This window comes from Equus caballus, chromosome 3 (assembly GCF_041296265.1).
Source record: "Equus caballus isolate H_3958 breed thoroughbred chromosome 3, TB-T2T, whole genome shotgun sequence".
In the NCBI taxonomy this organism is placed as follows: domain Eukaryota; kingdom Metazoa; phylum Chordata; class Mammalia; order Perissodactyla; family Equidae; genus Equus; species Equus caballus.
In genome coordinates this window covers 29,735,355-29,754,208 of record NC_091686.1, presented here as the reverse complement: position 1 = coordinate 29,754,208, position 18,854 = coordinate 29,735,355, and positions in this window count along the sequence as shown.

The following is an 18,854-nucleotide window of genomic DNA, read 5'->3' as shown; positions in this document are numbered from 1 at the left end:
TGCAATTTAAGTAGAAATAAAGAGTTATTTTTCTTGTGGGAAGTTTAGAAGCGGGAGGTTTTGGGGGTGTCCTGAATGGCCCAAGGAGCAGACTGTAGCAGATATTAAGCTATTGTTTCTCAGATTCAAACACCCTTCTATACTCAGCATTTGGTGCTGGGCTGGCACTCAGCAAACCCCATTTGTCCTCTGCAAGCTGGCTGCTTATTAGGATCTGCCCTCAGAGGCCCAGAGGGAGATGGCAGGGCTAGAGGAGGAAGGAGGGGTTTGGTCCTTTCTGCCTGCTTCCTATTTCTTTGTCACCCCCGAAACACCTCTTCACCCCAGCAGAGGCTGGTGTTCAGTAACAGTCATTGCTACCATTTGGGGCTCCCTCTTCAAACGTCTGCCTAGCACCCTGGCCCACAGGCCCCCCACTCAGCTCGAAGACACTGGTTTTAACTAAGCAGCAACTTCTCGCCAGAGGTCTTGAGTTTCAGCCCTCCAGGGCCCCTCCGGGTTTCTAGAATTGAACAATTTTAACCTCTTCCTTAAGAGTGGCAGCTTCCTGCATGATACCTTGAGTATTCCCTTTTTGCCCTTCTGTAATTGCCTTTAATGCCCAATTAACAATTCTTTATATTGAATTTCCCCTGTTAAAGTAAGGGTGGCTTTTATCTCCTGACTAAATTTTGACTGATACAGACTCCCTGTAAAGCAGTAATATGTGTGAAATCATGGATTTGGTGGACTTAAAATGCATCTTTTTCTAATCTGCATTCAAGTTTACAACTATTAAAGTAAAAATGTTCAGCCATTTATAATTTCCTGGAAGTTATCCCATGTCACCAGTAGTTAGCATATCACCTTTTGGAAGATGCTACCCCAGCACACTAATGCCCATCAGCTTGGTTGCTGGGTCATTCACGTTATTCTCCTTAGTTGTCAAGCTACCATCCTCTAGGGTAGGGACTATATCGTGTGTTTTTTCATTTTCCCCTGCACCTGGCAAGGAAATGTGGCTCATGTTAAAGCTTTTATATGTTTCTTCAATAAATGGATAAATGAATGAATGAATGATGGTTGGATGATTCGGAAACTAATGGGCCTGCAAAGCTGGTTTAAACCACATTGCTGTGGAAATAAAGACCAACCAAAGGAGGAGACAGGACTGTTTATTCTGTAGTGGCTACATAGCAAGGGAGTCAGCCACCATCACTTGTGTTTTGGCGAAGACTCAAAGGCAGGCAGAGGCAGGGAAAGCTTCAGAGTGGAAGAAAGGATGGCTTCAGGTACGGCTTGATGGGGGGCTTTGTCCTGGGGAAGGCATAGGTGGCCAATATCCTATGGGCTTGGTTGGGGGTACATGTTTGACCTTCTGTGGTTGGTCCTAAGTTGGAATTGGGGACAAAAATTAGGGAAGCTTTATTAAGTCCTGACCATTTGGGGCCCATTGTTACAGAAGTTACTGTTCAGCTTCCTGGATTGTCACTAGAGATAACCTCTGGCTTCCTGAAAGTCTGACATGGCAGGCTAGCTTCCCGACTTGTTTATTGGAGTGAAAGGGTTGGTTTCTTGGGCAGGTTGATGCTGGTTATGGGTCAGAAGTCCTATTCTTGTATATGATCTGGCCATTGTCCGTTTGCATACTCAGTGCTCAAGTTTCTTTCTAATCATACTATAAAATGCAGCTATTTGATCACGTCTCTGTGGAAATGTGCATTCAGGTTAAGAAGATGCCACCAGTGGGATCAGAGATGTTTGTGGCTCCAGCCATTAGTGCAGCTACCTGTGCTGGAGGCAGACACTTCAGCAGTTAGTGACACAGAGACAAGGCCACCAAATCAGGCAATTAAAACCTTTGCCATCCCAGATCCTGAGGAGGAAAACTGAATATTGGCTAACGGGTATAAAACTCAATTTAACAGATAATCATCATTTCATTCACAGATACACAACCATTCATTCACTGACATTCACCTTGGCTGATGAACTTTTTAAAGTGGGCTATTTAGGGAGGGAGAGAAGTTATAGCTCTAATAGTAGTTTCAGAAAAACCCCTAGAGAACTTCCACTTTTGAATGTATGTTATATGAAGACATCAGTTTCCCCACTTGCCTGCTGAAACACTCTGCAATTTTCCCAATCCTGGCCTCAGAGAATGTGCAGGAGCCTTATCATTTGAGTCCAAGGTGTGTTGGCAGCTTCTTAAGGAAACTCTGTAGTCTGACCTGCCTTCCCCCTGCAGGAATATCCTTACATAAGCAATTTAATAAAATATTTGGTGGCTCTGTACGTTCCTACAGAGCTATAAGCTTCTCACTACACAGCAAGTTCTAATTTTAATTTTATTTTTTATCTTTTTGCTGAGGAAAATTCGCCCTGTGCTATCATCTGTGCCAATCTTCCTCTATTTTGTATGTGGGTCGTTGCCACAGCATGGCCACTGACGGGTGGGAACCAAACCCAGGCTGCTGAAGCAGAGTGCGCTGCATACACTTCAGCACTAGGCCATGGGGCTGGCCCTAATTTTAATCATTATGAAAGTTGTGAAATAATAGAAAATATATATTGGTCTCTGTCCCCAGTTCCTGGCACTGAACTCCTAAAACTCTTGTACTTTCCTAAGTGATAAGAACATGAGGAGCATCTCTTGTCCTAATATTGGCCTTTGACCTCTGTTGCTGACACTCCTGAAAGCCTTGTAATTACCTGGGTGATAGAAGTGTCTTTGTTCTAATGAGGTGACTTTCAGTGGGTTCCGGGATGGCTCCTGAATGAGGGCTGCTCACCAGAAAGACCAAGCCATGAATAGAAGCTTAGAATTTTCAGCCCCAACTCCCATTCTCCTGAGGAGGGAGAAGGGTTGAAGATGGATTTAATGACCAAGCATGCCTACGTGATGAGGCCTCCATAAAATCCCAAAAATATGAGACTCGGAGAGCTTCCAGGCTGGTGGACACGTGGAGGTGCTGGGAGAGTGGCGTGCCCGGACAGAGCATGGAAGCTGTGCGCCCTTGCCCACGTACCTTGCCCTATGCATCTCTTCCATCTAGGTGATCATCTGTATCCTTTATCATATCCTTTAATAAGCTGCAAAACGTGTTTCCTTACATTCTGTGAGCTGCTCTAGCAGACAAATCAAAACTGAGAAAGGAGTCAAGGGAACCTCTGATTTATTGCCAGTCGGTCAGAAATACAGGTAATAGCCTGGACTTGTGACTGGCGTCTGAAGTCCGAGGAGGTTGTCCCTGGAAACTCTGATATATAGCCGGTTGGTCAGAAGCACAGGTGGTAATCTGGACTTGCAACTGGTTTCTGAAATGTGTGGGTTTGGAGGTGAGGGGGGCAGTCTTTGTAGGACTGAGCCCTTAACCTGTGGAATCTGATGCTATCTCTAGGTAAACAGTGTCAGAATTTAGTTGACTTCTTGGACACTTTGCTGGTGTCCAAGAATTGCTTGGTGGTGTGGGAAAACCCTCCCACATTTGGTGATCAGAAGTGAAGTATTCTCTGTGAAGGTAAAGGAGATACATAGTAGGGAAGAATTGGGTGTTTCCCTACATAAGAAGGGGAGAACTGGGGGGTTTTCCCTTTATGAAAGTCATTAACCCGTACATGGACCCTGTTTAGCTCTGTTTGGACAAAGAAATCATTTGCACAGAGAGGATACCACTTTCCAAACCAACAGCTCAATTTTATATCCTAGAGTTTCCTTCCAACGTATTTTTCTTGTTTTCCATATGGCCCTGTGTTTTCACTTGCCCCAGAAAAAAGATGCACAGGGTTTCAGATACTCATTATAAAGTAGGAGTTCCAAGGCTCGTTTGTACAAAGTCGCCCTGTTCTCCTTAACGCACATCTAATTCCGATGGTATCTCTTGCTAACATCTCTTCCATCAGCATTCTCTGGATGGGAGGAAACCCTGACCGCCCATGAGTAGCTGGGGCAACTCTGCGTTGTTGCAAAATTACAGCAGGATCAAACAAGACCATTCAGATAATCAAGATGACAAACTGACAAATACTGGCAGACTGTGACTTCTCTCCCTGCTCTTCCACTCGCGGCAGGCTCTCACACTCCTGTTCCCCTCTCTGATCTCTGCCCTGATCATTGTCCCTGGTGGTGATTCACCCCATACAACATCCATGCCAAATGGATTCTCTCCTTGAATCTCACACTTCTCTACTCCCACCTCAGATTCGTATTTAACCTCATCGGGATGGCAACAACCCAAAAATGGAGAATAATAAAGAACAAGTGTGCAGTTCAGAGCATAGAGCAGATTCTGGAGTCCACAGTAACAGAAAACCGGAGCTACCTCAGGAGTGTGAAGCACAAACCCACACTTGACCAGCAGTGACCCAGCAGGTATTTAATCAAGAAGGGAGCTGATGATGGTGGGACTTTGTCATTTTCCTCTATGATAAGAAAATGGAAGAAGGAAGCCATTAGCGGAGCTGCCTGTGCTGGAAGCAGTTAGTGACGCAGAGACAAGGCCACCAAATCAGGCAATTGAAACCTTTGCTGTCCCAGATCTTTGGGAGGAAAACTGAATACCATTGGCTAGTGGACATAAAATTCAATTTAACAGATAATCGTAATTTCATTGATGATGAAAATAAAGCAAGGTGGTAGCAGCTGTTCTGATGAATGTTCCCCAAAACAGTAACCACTGCGACAGGCAAGCAAAGATCTGTCATTAAATGTCAGCCATGTGGGAGGAATATTTCTGGTATTACTCATTTGTTTGTTTAACAAATGTTGAGTTCTGACACTCAGCCGGGGACTGAATTATGGGCTGGGGATACAATTTATTGTCTCCATTTTACCCACGAAGAAATTGAAGTCCAGAGACATTCAGTGACTTACCCAATGTTACACAGCATTTAAGTGATAGAGCAAGAATTTGAACCCAGATATGCTAACCTCAAAGCCCATGCTCTTTCTGTTATGTCGCCCCGTAGGGGAAAGCAGAAGAATCGAATTGGGAAACAGGCATAAAATAACCTAGCACCATAAGACCCTTATTTGTTCCAAACAGAATCTTTCAGAATTGTGTTTTACAAACTGGCATTGTTTTTAATATTTCCTTTTTTATAAATTTACTTTTTTACAGATGATATGGGTTAAATTTGCATTAACAATTAGCTTTCGACACAAGTGGTTAATTTCCTAAATAGAGTATTCTCAATATTAGTGAAACTATATTAACAATGATTGTCCGTGAGAATCTATGGTAAGAAAAAAATTGGAAAAGCAATTATTTGATGAGTGCTCACTTGGAAGATAACCATATGTCATCACGTATTCGTTTAGGTCATAGTCTCTGAAATATTATCCAATTTGAAAGCAGGGATTAGGCCTCACTCTTCTTTGTCTGGTTCCAGCCCCACGTTCCTCACGCAGGGCTTTGTGAAAGTAGGCGTTTAATAGATAATAGTGAATTGAATGAAAAATGTTTTTGCTATTTACCTAACCTCACGTAAATGTTTTTAGTAACTCTCTTCTGTGAATTAATTTTATAAATATTAGACTCCCCAAAGATTTTGCATACTTCACTGTTTTGCAAGATAATTCTATCTGCAGGCATATACTCTCAAACTCAAAGTCTTCGGTCGTTCAAGGCTCGAGGGTAATGGAGCAGAATTTCAGTATTTTCCCCAGGACGTTAGAATTATGACCCTTCTGGTTTAATCCAGGTACCAGATTCTACTCTCTTCCATCAAGTGGATGGCGCAAGGCATCTGAGGCTGCTTCTTCCCAGAAATGAACTCCAGTGCCCACCGCATCTGGTAAGAGCTAGCTGAGGAAATTCCCAGGTAGAGTGTTAAAAGGGACAGATGGCTTCTTCCAGCTGTCTATGGTAAAATACAAGATAGGGAGATGAACTCCAGAAGGAACTGCTTAGTTTTATAGCAGAATTTAGAGAAAATCTGAGGACCCAGGGTGGTCTTTCTAGCAAGCAAAAGGTTCTCAAAGTAAGAAAATGCAAAAACCAAACCTGGTGTGTTGTCAATAAAATTTGGTCTCAGGGTAAATTTTGAGGTAAATCCTCAAAGTCAAAGATGCAGCTGTAAGACCATTTTCTGATTTTGAGATGCCGGAAAGATTTAAGGGCATGTCTCTTAGATCCTCTTCCCCATATAAGAGAGATTCCAAGAATCTTAAGGGCATTGTCATTAACTTTGGGATGGTTTGTTATGCAGTAACATATAATGAAACATCAACTTTAAAATGTTTGTCATGACTATATATAGAAAACCCTAAAGAATCCACCAAAAGGGGCTGGCCCCGTGGCCGAGTGGTTAAGTTCGCGCGCTCCGCTGCAGGCGGCCCAGTGTTTCGTTGGTTCGAATCCTGGGCGCGGACATGGCACTGCTCATCAGACCACGCTGAGGCAGCGTCCCACATGCCACAACTAGAAGGACCCACAACGAAGAATGTACAACGCTGTACTGGGGGGCTTTGGGGAGAAAAAGGGAAAAAAATAAAAAATCTTCAAACCACAACCATCCTAATAAATCATTAGTTTATGTGACTAAATGAAGGTCACTTTAAAAAAAAAAAAAAAGAATCCACCAAAAAACTTTTAGAAATAATAAATGAATATGGTAAAGTTGCAGGATACAAAATCAACATACAAAAATCAGTTGTGTTTCTGTACACTAACAACGAAAGTATAAGAAAGAGAAATTAAGAATACAATCCCATTTACAATTGCAACAAAAATAATAAAATACCTGGGAACAAACTTAACCAAAGAGGCAAAAGATTTCCATGCTAAAAACTATAAAACATTGTTGAGAGAAATTGAAGAAGACACAAACAAATGAAAAGATATTCCATGCTCTTGGATTGGAAGAATTAACATAGTTTAAATGTCCATGCTACCTAAAGCAATCTATAGACTCAGCGCAATCCCAATCAGAATCCCAATGACATTCTTCACAGAAATAGAACAAAGAATCCTATGGAACAACGAAAGACCCCAAATAGCCAAAGGAACCCTGAGAAAAAAGAACAAAGTTGGAGGTATCACACTCCCTGATTTCAAAATATACAACAAAGCCATAGGAACCAAAACAGCATGGTACTGGCACAAAAACAGACACACAGATCAATGGAACAGAACTGAAAGCCCAGAAATAAATCCACACATCTACAGACAGCTAATTTTTGACAAGGGAGCCAAGAACATACAATGGAGAAAGGAAAGTCTCTTCAACAAATGGTGTTGGGAAAATTGCACAGCCACATGCAAAAGAATGAAAGTAGACCATTATCTTACACCATACACAAAAATTAACTCAAAATAGATTAAAGACTTGAATGTAAGACATGAAACCATGAAACTTCTAGAAGAAAACATAGGCAGTAGACTCTTCAACATTGGTCCCAGCAGCACATTTTCAAGTACCGTGTCTGACCAGACAAGGGAAACAATAGAAAAAATAAACAAATGGGATTACATCAAACTAAAAAGCTGCACAGCAAAGGAAATCATCAACAAAACAAAAAAACAACCTAACAATTGAGAGAAGATATTTGTAACTCATATATCTGATAAGAGGTTAATATCCAAAATACATAAAAATTCATACATCTCAACAACAAAAAAGAATTAACAACACAATTAAAAAATGGGCAAAAGATATGAACAGATATTTCTCCAAAGAAGATATACGGATGGCCAACAGGCACATGAAAGGATGTTCAACATCATTAACTATCAGGGAAATGCAAATCAAAACTACAATGAGCTATCACCTCACTCCAATCAGAATGGCTATAATTAACAAGGCAGGAAGCAAAAAGTGTTGGAAAGGAGGTGGAGAGAGGGGAACTCTCATACATCACTGGTGGGAGTGTAAACTGGTGCAGCCGCTATGGAAAACAGTAGCGAGATTCTTCAATAAATTAAGATTAGAACTACCATACGATCCAGCTATTCCACTGCTGGGTATACCTCCAAAGAACATGAAAACACGAATGCATAAAGATACATGCACCCTTATGTTCATTGCAGCATTATTCATAATAGCCGATATTTGGTAGCAACCTAGGCACCCAGCAAGGGACGAATGGATAAAGAAGATGTCATATATATACACAATGGAATGCTACTCAGCCATAAGAAACGATGAAATCCGGCCATTTGTGACAACATGTTACCGAACCCAAAGTGAGTTCGCTCACCCGTTGCGCAGCAAGCCAATCTCTGACACCAGGTGTGGTGGAAGAAAGTAGGAATTTTATTTTTGCACAGTGCCGAGCAAGGAGAAAGGGCAGCTAACGCTGAAATCCCAAACTCCCTGCGAAGCTAAAAGAAAGGGTTTTTATTTGGGGTTTTAGGTCGGGGAGAGAGCATATGGCCTTCCTGGTCAGAGCTTTCCCACCAGCCTGTCTTTGGCCTTGAGACACTTGCAGAGAGGAGGGAGCCTATGACCTTGCTGGTCAGCAGCTTTCCCACCAGCCTATATCTCTTCGAGGGGAGAAGATAATCCAGGTGCTTGTCCCTTGACGGTGTCTGTCTCCATGGAGGATAGTGGATTCTGGAGCCAGGAAGCCAGAGAGTAAGCAGGGAAAGAGCGTTTTGGTTTTAACCCCATATATGCCAGGTGTAATGTGGGGAAACTGATATTAGGGTCAGTATCAAACATGGATGGACCTTGAGGGTATTACACTAAGCAAAATAAGTCAGAGGGAGAAAGTCAAATACTGTATGATCTCACTCATAAGTAAAAGATAAAAACAACAACAAACAATCACATAGAGACAGAGATTGGATTGGTGGTTACCAGAGAGGAAGCGGGGAGGGAGGAGGGCAAAAGGAGTGATCAGGCTCATGTGTGTGGTGATGGATGGTAATCAGTCTTTGGGTGGTGAACACAATGTAATCTATACAGTATCAAAATATGATGATGTACACCTGAAATTTATATGATGTTATAAATCAATGTTACCGCAATAAAAAAATAAACATATAAATATAAAACAAACAAAAATAAATAAAAATGAAACGTTTGTCAATCTTAGGTGTGCAAGGTGTGGCATTTCAATGTTACTTTCATTTGCATTTCTCTGACTACTAGTGAGTTTGAGAAGCTTTGTATGAATCCCAGTGAACCGCCAGCCCTGTGAATTGGATGACAAGGTTTGGAGGGGAAAAAAATGTCTTCCTTAAATTGCCAGGATAAATCAGCTATATGGGATAAACCACAGTGCAGATATTGCTGGAGAGAATTTTCAAGGGAAGAAAATAATCCCAGAATGTTAGGTTGCTGGCTGACCCATCCTCACACAGTGTGCCGTGGTAACGTTGTAGCTGATTTCAGGAGAAGAAGTATGGCCTATATCTCCTTGATTCTGGGAAAATTGGCATCTAGATTTTGAGAAATTATAATCCAAAATGGCCAAATGTACAATTCTGTGGTTGCTTCTATCATCTCTGGAAAAAGTGGCAGAAGGTACTCCAGCAGGAATCGAGGAGGAAATCACTGGGTCATTAGAGGCCTCACTGGTAAAAGAAAGTGAGGCTGAAACCATCCATCTCCATGTTGAGGCAGCTACAGCTGGGGTGACGGCAGAGGGATTGGCAGTCAGCAATTTTCAAATCAGAAATTTGGGGGGGCCAGCCTGACGTGGTGGTTAAGTTCATGTGCTCCACTTTGGCAGCCCAGAGTTTGCTGGTTTGGATCCTGGGCATGGACCTAGCACCGGTCATCAAGCCATGCTGATGCAGAGTCCCACATAGAAGAACCAGAAAGACAAACAACTAGGATATATAACTATGTACTGGGTGCTCTGGGGAGAAAAAAAGGGAGGAAGATTGGCAACAGATGTTAGCTCAGGGCCAATCTTCCTTACAAAAAGTATTTTTAAAAAAAAACAAGATTGAAAAAACAAAGAAATTTGGTATTCAATGTTTATGCGTGGGAGCAAAAGAGCAAAACTAAGAAATGCCTGAATCTCCCTGAGCTGAATTCTCCTCATAGATAAAAAGATTACAAAAAACAAGAAAGCTACTAAATAGATCCTGGTGATTTCAAAGGTGAGAGGAAGTAGTAATTCATAAGCTAAGAAAAACTCTCTTATGAATGTGAATTATGCATGTTGGAAGCTTATTGGCTTTAATACTTAAAAATGTTAGAATTAATACTGTCTTATTCCAAAAATTCTAATTCATGTTAAACCAACTCTGAATATAAAAAAATTGAATATAAACTCATTTTTCATTTCCTTGATCAAGAATACTTTCATTCTTAAAAAGGCTAGAAAGGGAGGAGGAAAAAAAGAGAGCTCTTTCTTCACTGAACTTCCCTGAGAAGGGGCCAGGGAAGAGATGAGCTTCAAGCTGAAGATGTTAAAAGTAACTCTTCAAAGGTCAGCACCAAATCTTCACTTTATAGGTCTCTTTTATCTTGTCGACTAGTAAAATGAATTGTTGCTTTTAATCAGCATTGAGATATAATTTACATACGATAAGATGCACCCATTTTAAGTCTATGGTTTGATAAGTTTTTTAATTGAAGTATAATTGACATAACATTATATTAGTTTCAGGTATACAACATAATGATTCAATATTTGTATACATTAAGAAATGATCACCCCAGTAAGCCTAGTTACCATCTATCACCATACAAAATTACAAACATTTTTCTTTCTTCTGATGAAAACTCTCTTAGCAACTTCAAATGTGCAATACAATGTTATTGGCTATAGTCACCATGCTGAACGTTACATCCCCATGACTTCTTTATTTTATAAATGCAAGTTTGTGCCACTTGATCCCCTTCAGCCATTTTTAACAAATGTGTTCACCTGGGATGACCATTACCACAATCGAGATGTAGAATGTTTCCATCCACCCTAGAAGTTCCCTCCTGCCTCTCTGTAGTCAATTCCTGACCTCTTATCTTAGGCAACCGTTGATCTGCTTCTGTCACCTTCTAATAGTTTTACCTGTTCTAAAATTTCATATGAATAGAATCTTACGGTATGTATTTTTTGTGCTCAGTTTCTTTTTCTTAGCGTAATGTTTTGATATGTATTCAAGTTGTTGCATGTTTCAGCAGTGTGATTCTTTTTATTGCTCATTAATATTCCATCCTATGACCACACCAAAATTTGTTTTATCCTTTCATGTGTTAAGGGTCTTGTGACTGTCTCCAGTTTTATTCTATCATGAATAAAAATGTTATAAACATTTGTGTATAAGCATTTGTGAAATATATTTTCATTTATCCTGGATTAATACCTAGAAGTGCAATTGTTGGATCTCACAGTGTGTGCTTCTTTTTATAAGAAACAAACTTTTCCAGAGTATGCCGTTTTACACTCCCATATTCAACATAGGAGAGTTACATTTGCTCCTCATCCTCATCAGGACCTGATATTGTCAGTGTTTTTGCTATTAGCTATTCCAATGGGTGTATGGTGGTACCTTATAATTTTTATTTCCCAGGTGAACAGTACCATTCAACATCTCCTCATGCGTTCATGTCCTCCATTGTGCAGTCTGTTCAACTATCTTGCCCATTTTTAAAATCTGATGGTCTGTCTTCTTGTAGAGTAGCAAGTATTCTTTAAATATTTTGGATACAAGTCCTTTGTCAGACATGTATTTCCAATATATTTTTCTAGGTTTTATTTTTCATAATCTCAGTGCTGTCTTTCAAAGAGCGGAAGGTTTTAATTTGATGAAACCCAATTTATTAGATTTTCCTTTGATGGTGTGTTTTGTGTCTTAGCTTTGCCTACCTCAAGGTTATGAAGATTTTCTCCTTAAAAGTGTATAGTTTTAACTGTTATGTCTATGTCTATAATTCATTTTGCTTTTATTTGTGTTTATGGTATAAGCAAAGGGCAGAGATTCTTTTTTTTTATACGGATGTCCGATTCCTCCAGCACCATTTGTTAAAAGATTATCCTCTGCCCTACTGAATATCCTTGGCACTGTCTATATTAATGTGGCTTATTTCTAGATTCTCTGTTCTGTTCCATTTATCCATGTGTCTATTCTTACACTAATATTAGCAGCTTTATATGAAATCTTTAAATCCATCAGTATATTAATCCAACTTTATTCTTCCTTTTCAAATTTTTTTGGCTATTCTGGGTCCTTTATAATTATCCGTAAGTTCCAGAGTCAACTTGTCAATTTCTACAAAGCCTTTTGTGAATTTCTTTGAGATTGCATTGGATCTGTAGGTCAATTTGGCGAACTGACATCTTAACAATATTGGGTCTGTGATTTTGCTAAATTCACTTAATAGTTCTTGTGGGTTGCTTTTGTTGTTGTTGTTGGAGATTATTGGGAATTTTCTATGAACATCGTCATGTTGTCTGTGAATAGGTAATTTTATGTATACATTTCCAGTCTGTATGCCTTTTTTTTGTTTCTTGCCTTATAGCACTTGTTAGGACTTCCAGTTCAGTGTTAAATGGAAGTGGTGAGAGTGGATATCCTTGCCTTATTTTCAATCTTAGAAACCTTTCTTCTGAAGTAGCCAGGACATAGCAGCAATGAGGGATAAAGCAGAGAATAAGTCTTTTCAGAAAGAAATTTCAGGGAAAGGGACTCATCCCAGAGTGTTGGATTGGTTGCTACACGATTCCTGCCAAGGACTGCAATATCTCTGTGGCTGGCATCCAGAGAGGAGTCCATCAGTGGAGTGTGGCTTCTTCTCCTTGATTCTAGGGAAACTGACATCTAGGTTTTTTTAGAAATTACCATCCCAAATTGCCAAATTTACAAGGTTGAAGTTGCTTCCATCATCCCTTGCCAATGTGACATTGGCATGGGAGGGTCTCCAGCACTGAAATCAGAAACCTAATTGGTTAAAAATGAGGCTGAAATCTATCCTGGTGGTAGAGGTTGAGACACCTGAGATGTTAACAGTGGAGATGGGAGAGGGCTTGAAAACACGCCCCAGCACCCATCGACTGGCAGACAGCAACTTTCAGATCAGATATTGGATAATTTCCAAGTTTGAAAAAGAACAACTGGAGAGTAAAATTGAGGAAAACCTGAAGTCTTCCTGACTTACTCCTCCTCACACATAGTCAGAGATCTAGAGATTTAAAAAACAAAACAAAACAAAACAAAAACCTTTAAGTAGATTCCAGTGATTTCAAATACAAAAGGAAATAATAATTATAAAGCAAAGAAAAGCTTTCTCTTGAGTATGAATTATGTAGGTTGGAAGCATACTGATTTAAAATTTAAACGGTTAGAATTAGTACTATCTTCATACAGAAATTCAAATTTATTCTAAATTACTCTTAATTCAAAGAATCTAATGTAGCCTAATTCTCTACTTTCTTGCTGAAGAATAAACAGAAGAATAAAGAAAGGGAAGAGAAGGGAGGAAGGAAGGAAGGAAGAAGGGAGGAAAGGGGGAAATAAAAGAAATAAATAAGAAAAAAGACAAGCAAGAAAGGGAAGAGGGAGCCATCAAGAGGAACAGAAGTCTCCCTCCTTCTATGCTCTATCTGAATATCTGACCCACAGGATCATGAGAAATACTGCAATGTTACTCTTGCATGCTCGAAGGTTTGGGCAGTTTCTTATCCAGCAATAAACAGCTGGGAGAGAAGCAGAACTGGAAAATGAGTTCACATATTTTGACCCCAGGATTCCTGATCTTAACTACTTCAACTAGGCTGCTTCAAGATCCTGTAGATTTTGTTTTGAAAAGAATAGCAGGTTGTGCTGGAAATTGGGCCCAGGACCTGACCGTGAGAATGACGTAAATAGGCTTAACTCCCCACCTCAGTGACTCTCCTAGGTCAAAGTCGGACCCTGATAAAGAGGGCGTGGGGTGGGGACATCTGGATGCATGCACTTGAGAACCTACTGATTTACAACTTAAAGTGTTAGAATTGGTACAGTCTTCATTCAGAATTTCTGATTTGTGCTAAATCACTCTTAGTTCGAAGAAACTAACTCAGCCTAGCTCACTCTATATTTTCTTGCTAAAGAATAATCGGAAAATTAAAGACAGGAAGGAATGCAGTTACCTCAGACGCTCTGAACCTGCAGAATCGATCCACTTATTCTTACTAAACCCATCTTTGTCTAGCTTCTCTCCCCACCCTATCCTGGTTCCTCGCTCCCCTACAGGATTCTCTTGAGAGCACTCCCTCAAGAAGTCGTTTGCACAGGAACCCCTGTCTCAGGTTTGGCTTCTAGGGAACCTAACCAATATCAGAGATCCAGGAATGGAGGGGTCAAGGAAGGAGAGGAGAGGTCCTTCACGCCACCGCTTCCAGTGACCTGCTTGGAGAATTTGTGCTTCCTGTCCTTCAGCTTTAGGCTTTACTGGGCTAGAAGGTCTGGTTCCCAGGGGGAACACTTCCACCAGGGGTCGCAGTAAGGGTTCCACTAAAACTAAACTTACAGCTGCTGATTTTTTCGGGCTCATCACGCCTGTGGACCAGAAGGCAAAGGAAAGAAGTATTATACCAGCAGGAGTAACACACATGGATTATCCCATGAGAACATGAGAACATCCCATGCTAAATAGTGGAGGAAGAGAGCAGGGTGTATGGTACTCCAGGTACTGGGGCTCCTCATGGTACCTCCACATCCAGGGAGAACAATAAATGGGAATTTGCATGAACCACCACCTAACGAGGTCATGGTAACCAGACTCCCTGTTTCCAGAGCTGAAGCTCTAAGTTACCTCACTGGACAAGCAACCTAGATCACCGGAAGTGCTGCCAAGTGAGAGGGGAATCTAGAATAGGTGGTAAAGGAGGGAAATAATGAATATTCATTGTAATATCAGACCTAACTTCAGCAGTGGAGACTGTAATTTGTCTCATTAATCCTCCTATTATAAGTTTTTATTTTTTACATCGTGACTGGCCACCACCTTGAAGAAGCAGGATGGAGGGAATTAATGTGGAGCACAAATAGGTCTGTGTTATGTAAGGGGAAGACTATAACAGATGCTGTTGGAGCCCTGCCCATCTCCCCTAGGTCTGACCATTCAGTGTGCTCCATCTTCCATCTGCCAAGATCCACACCTCTGTGCCAAAGCCTTTTCCCAAGTTCGTGGGATAGCGTTCTGCCTGGGCACAGCACACTGCAAGTGCCAGAGACTTAACTTCTCCTGGGAGCAGCCCTCAACCAATCACTGATCAGAGCTGGTATCAAAACACCCCATCACCACTCAGGAGGACTGTTCGGAAGTGTGTGTGTAACACTATATCAGAGAATTTTCCCAGGAATTTAGCTCCAGTTACGCTCAGTGCTGACTTGCTTGATAAGGCAGCTTATTGGCTGCTTTCCTTTCTCCTCACTCCCCTCCACGTTTTCCTGGACCTCAAAAATTAACTGCTTATACTCGAATCCTCATCTCAGGGTATGCTTCTGGGGAGCTCAAATTAAGATAGCAACTCTGAACCAAACATTTCAACAATTGTTATTGATAATGTAAGGCTAGACAGATGGGCAGGCAGACAGACAGACAGATGATTGATAGGTGGATGGATAGATAGATAGATAGATAGATAGATAAAAGCATGGATGGATGGATAGATAGTTAATACATATAATCAAGAAAAGAATCATTGGAAAAGGGAAGGATCACAGACATTTTTATCTGGAAAGTTTGTATTGATTAAATTCATATTTTCTTACTGAATGTTTAAAAACTGCAAATTGCTTTTCATTTCTTTCAAAGATCTTTATTGAGGAAAATTTCAAACCTATACAAAAGTAGACAGAATAGTATCATAAATTTCCATGTACCTCCTTTCCAGCTTCGACAATTATCTATTTATAGTCATCTCGATACATCTATATTTCCACCCACTTACCCCACTCTATATTATTTTGAATCAAATCTCAAATGTCATACCATTTCATCTGAAAATGTTTTAGTGTATATGTCTAAAAGGTAATGGCTTTTAAAATAACTATTATCATATGTAAAGTAATTAACAATTTCTTGATATTGTAGAATATCCAATCAGTGTTCAACTTGCCAATTATCTAACAAATGTCTTTGTTTTTAGAGTTTGTTTAAATCAAGATCTAAATAAGGTCTCTACACTCTGACTGGTTGATATTTCTTTTAAGTCTCTTTTAATCTATAGGTTCCCTACTCCATCCCTCTCGTTTTCTTGCAATGCATTTGTTGAATGATTGCTTGATATATTTTAATTAGTTAATATATTTTAATAATAACTTGGCCAAATCTAATGTAAATTACATTTTTGCTTCCTATGAGTCATGCTGTTTATAACCAGGGTTAAGCCGGGTCTTTGACACGATTCCTTCTTTTCTACAGACTAATGTTGGAAACTTTAATTTATATTGTGGAAGGCCTTCTCAAAATGTAAATGCTTGGAGGCTGTGGAAACAGACATATGTACATGAAAGTAAAATCAGGAGCTCTCAGAAGCTGGATAAGTAAAGAGAACAAGAAAGCCAGCAATAAATGCCAAATTACTTTTTAAATCTGGAAATTGATCATGTCCCTTCTCTCCTTAAAATGTTTCTATGGTTTTCCATTCCACTGGGAATAAATTCCAAACTCCTTACCCCGGTCCTATGCGACCTGGACCTGTCTTTGCATCTCACCTTATGAGTCTCTCTCCCTTACGACACTGCAATCACAGTCCTTCTCTCCAAAACTTTCAAGAAGGGTTTATGCTCATGCTGTTTTCTCTGCATGAGTAGTTCTTTTTCCTGACTACACATATCTGCTCGAGATGGGGAATTAAACAGATGCAGACTACTCCCCAAGTTTAAAAACATATAGCCAAACCTAAAAACAAGAAATGAAACATTCCAGTGGCCACCAGGGCGTCTTAGTCACAGCATTATTACTTACGCAGGAATCAAAACTGTGTGGCCTGGGAACGCAAAATGGTACCGCCACTTTGGAAGTTTGGGAGTTTCTTACAAAATTTAACATACTCTTACCATATGATCCAGCAATCACACTCCTCAGTATTTACCCAAAGGAGCTGAAAACTTATGTCCACATAAAAACCTGCACACGGATGTTTATAGCAGCTTTATTCATAATCGCCAAAACTTGGAAGCAAGCAAGATGTCCTTCAGCAGATGAATAGATAAATAAACTGAGGTAGTCCAGACAATGGAATACTATTCAGCACTAAAAAGAAATGAGCTGTCAAGCCATGAAAAGACATGGAGGAAACTTAAATGCATATTAAAGAGAGAGAAGTCAATCTGAAAAGGCTATATATTATATGATCCCAACTATATGACATTCTGGAAAAGGCAGACTATGGAGACGGTAGAAAGATCAGTGGTTTCCAGGGGTTAAGAGGAGAGGGAAGAGGGATGAATAGATGGAGGACAGGGGATTTTTAGAGCAGTAAAAACTCTCTGTGTATGGTACCACAATGATGGATACATATTATACATTTGTCCAAACCTGTAGAATGTAGAATGCCAAGAATGACCCCTCAGGCAAACTGCGGACTTTGGGTGATGATGATGTGTCAATGTAGGTTCATCAGTTGTAACAGATGTATGCTGAGTGAGGGATGTTGATAGTGGGGGTGGCGATGCATGTGTGGGGATTAGGGGTACATGGGAAATCTCTGTACTTTCCCCTCAACATTGCTGTGAACCTAAAACTACTCTAAAAAAAAATAAAGTCAAAAACCCATGTGGTTCATGTGAGGCTCTAGACAAGATAAATCCTTTGGAAGCTAGACCTTGAACTGATGTTTAGAAATGGAATCACTCTTGATGACAGTTCATTTGAGTATAGAATTCTGGGTTGAAATTTCTTTTCACAAACCCAGAGGTCAAGAGCTATTACTCTTCACAGAGCATCCCTGAAAGAAGTATTAAAGAATGGACTTAGGGGCCCACCCCGTGGCCTAGCGGTTAAGTTTGGCACACATTGCTTCTACGGCCTGGGTCCGGTTCCCAGGTGGACCTACAACACTTGTCAGTAGTCATGCTGTGGTCGTGACTCACATACAAAATAGAGGAAGACTGGCACAGATTTTAGCTGAGGGCGAATCTTCCTCAGCAAAAAAAAATAAATAAATAAATAAACAGATTTAGGAAAATAAAGACAAAGTTGTGCCATGCAAGAAGAATTAGTGAGGAGAGAGCTTAGCAAAAATTGATTGGAAAATTTAAATATGCATTGATTACAAATTGTGTAATTATTTAGAAAATTTACTTATGCATTGATTGTAAATAGTCAATTATCTGGTTTAAAAAATAACACCAGAAAAAAATAACATGCAAGATGGGAAGGGAGCATTTTGAAGGAAGTTAAATTGTGGTAAGGTCCTCATCTTATTCAAGAGAAGACTAAAAATGCAAATTTATGTACATATTATTTTTAAAGATACAACATTAAGTATACATGTTAAAATTTTTAGTAACCATCAAAGGAATTGAAATAGAATACGGTCAAGTTAAAAACAGGAGGTCAAAAAAAACTTATCCAATAAAAGAAAGAAAAAGAGAAAAAAAGAAATAAACAAAAAACATGTGGCCTTGGCATTGGATAGACAAACAGACCAATGGAATAGAAGAGAGTCCAGAAATCGACCCATAACTATATGGTCAGTAAGTTTTTTACAAAGGCATCACAACAATTCAGTGGAGAAGGTGAAGTCTTTTCAACAAATGGTACAGGAACAAATGGATATCTGTATGGAAAAAAGTGAACCTGGATCCCCACGCCCACCAGGGGGAGCTACACAGTATAGTCATGTCTCAAAACTCATTGAGCCATATCCTTAAGTTGTGTGTGGGGTGGGAGGGGTGAGGGTGTTTATTGTACATAAAACAATACTCAACTTTTAAAATGTCTATTAGACGATTATGTCTAATTCCTCCCCAACCTTTGTTCTC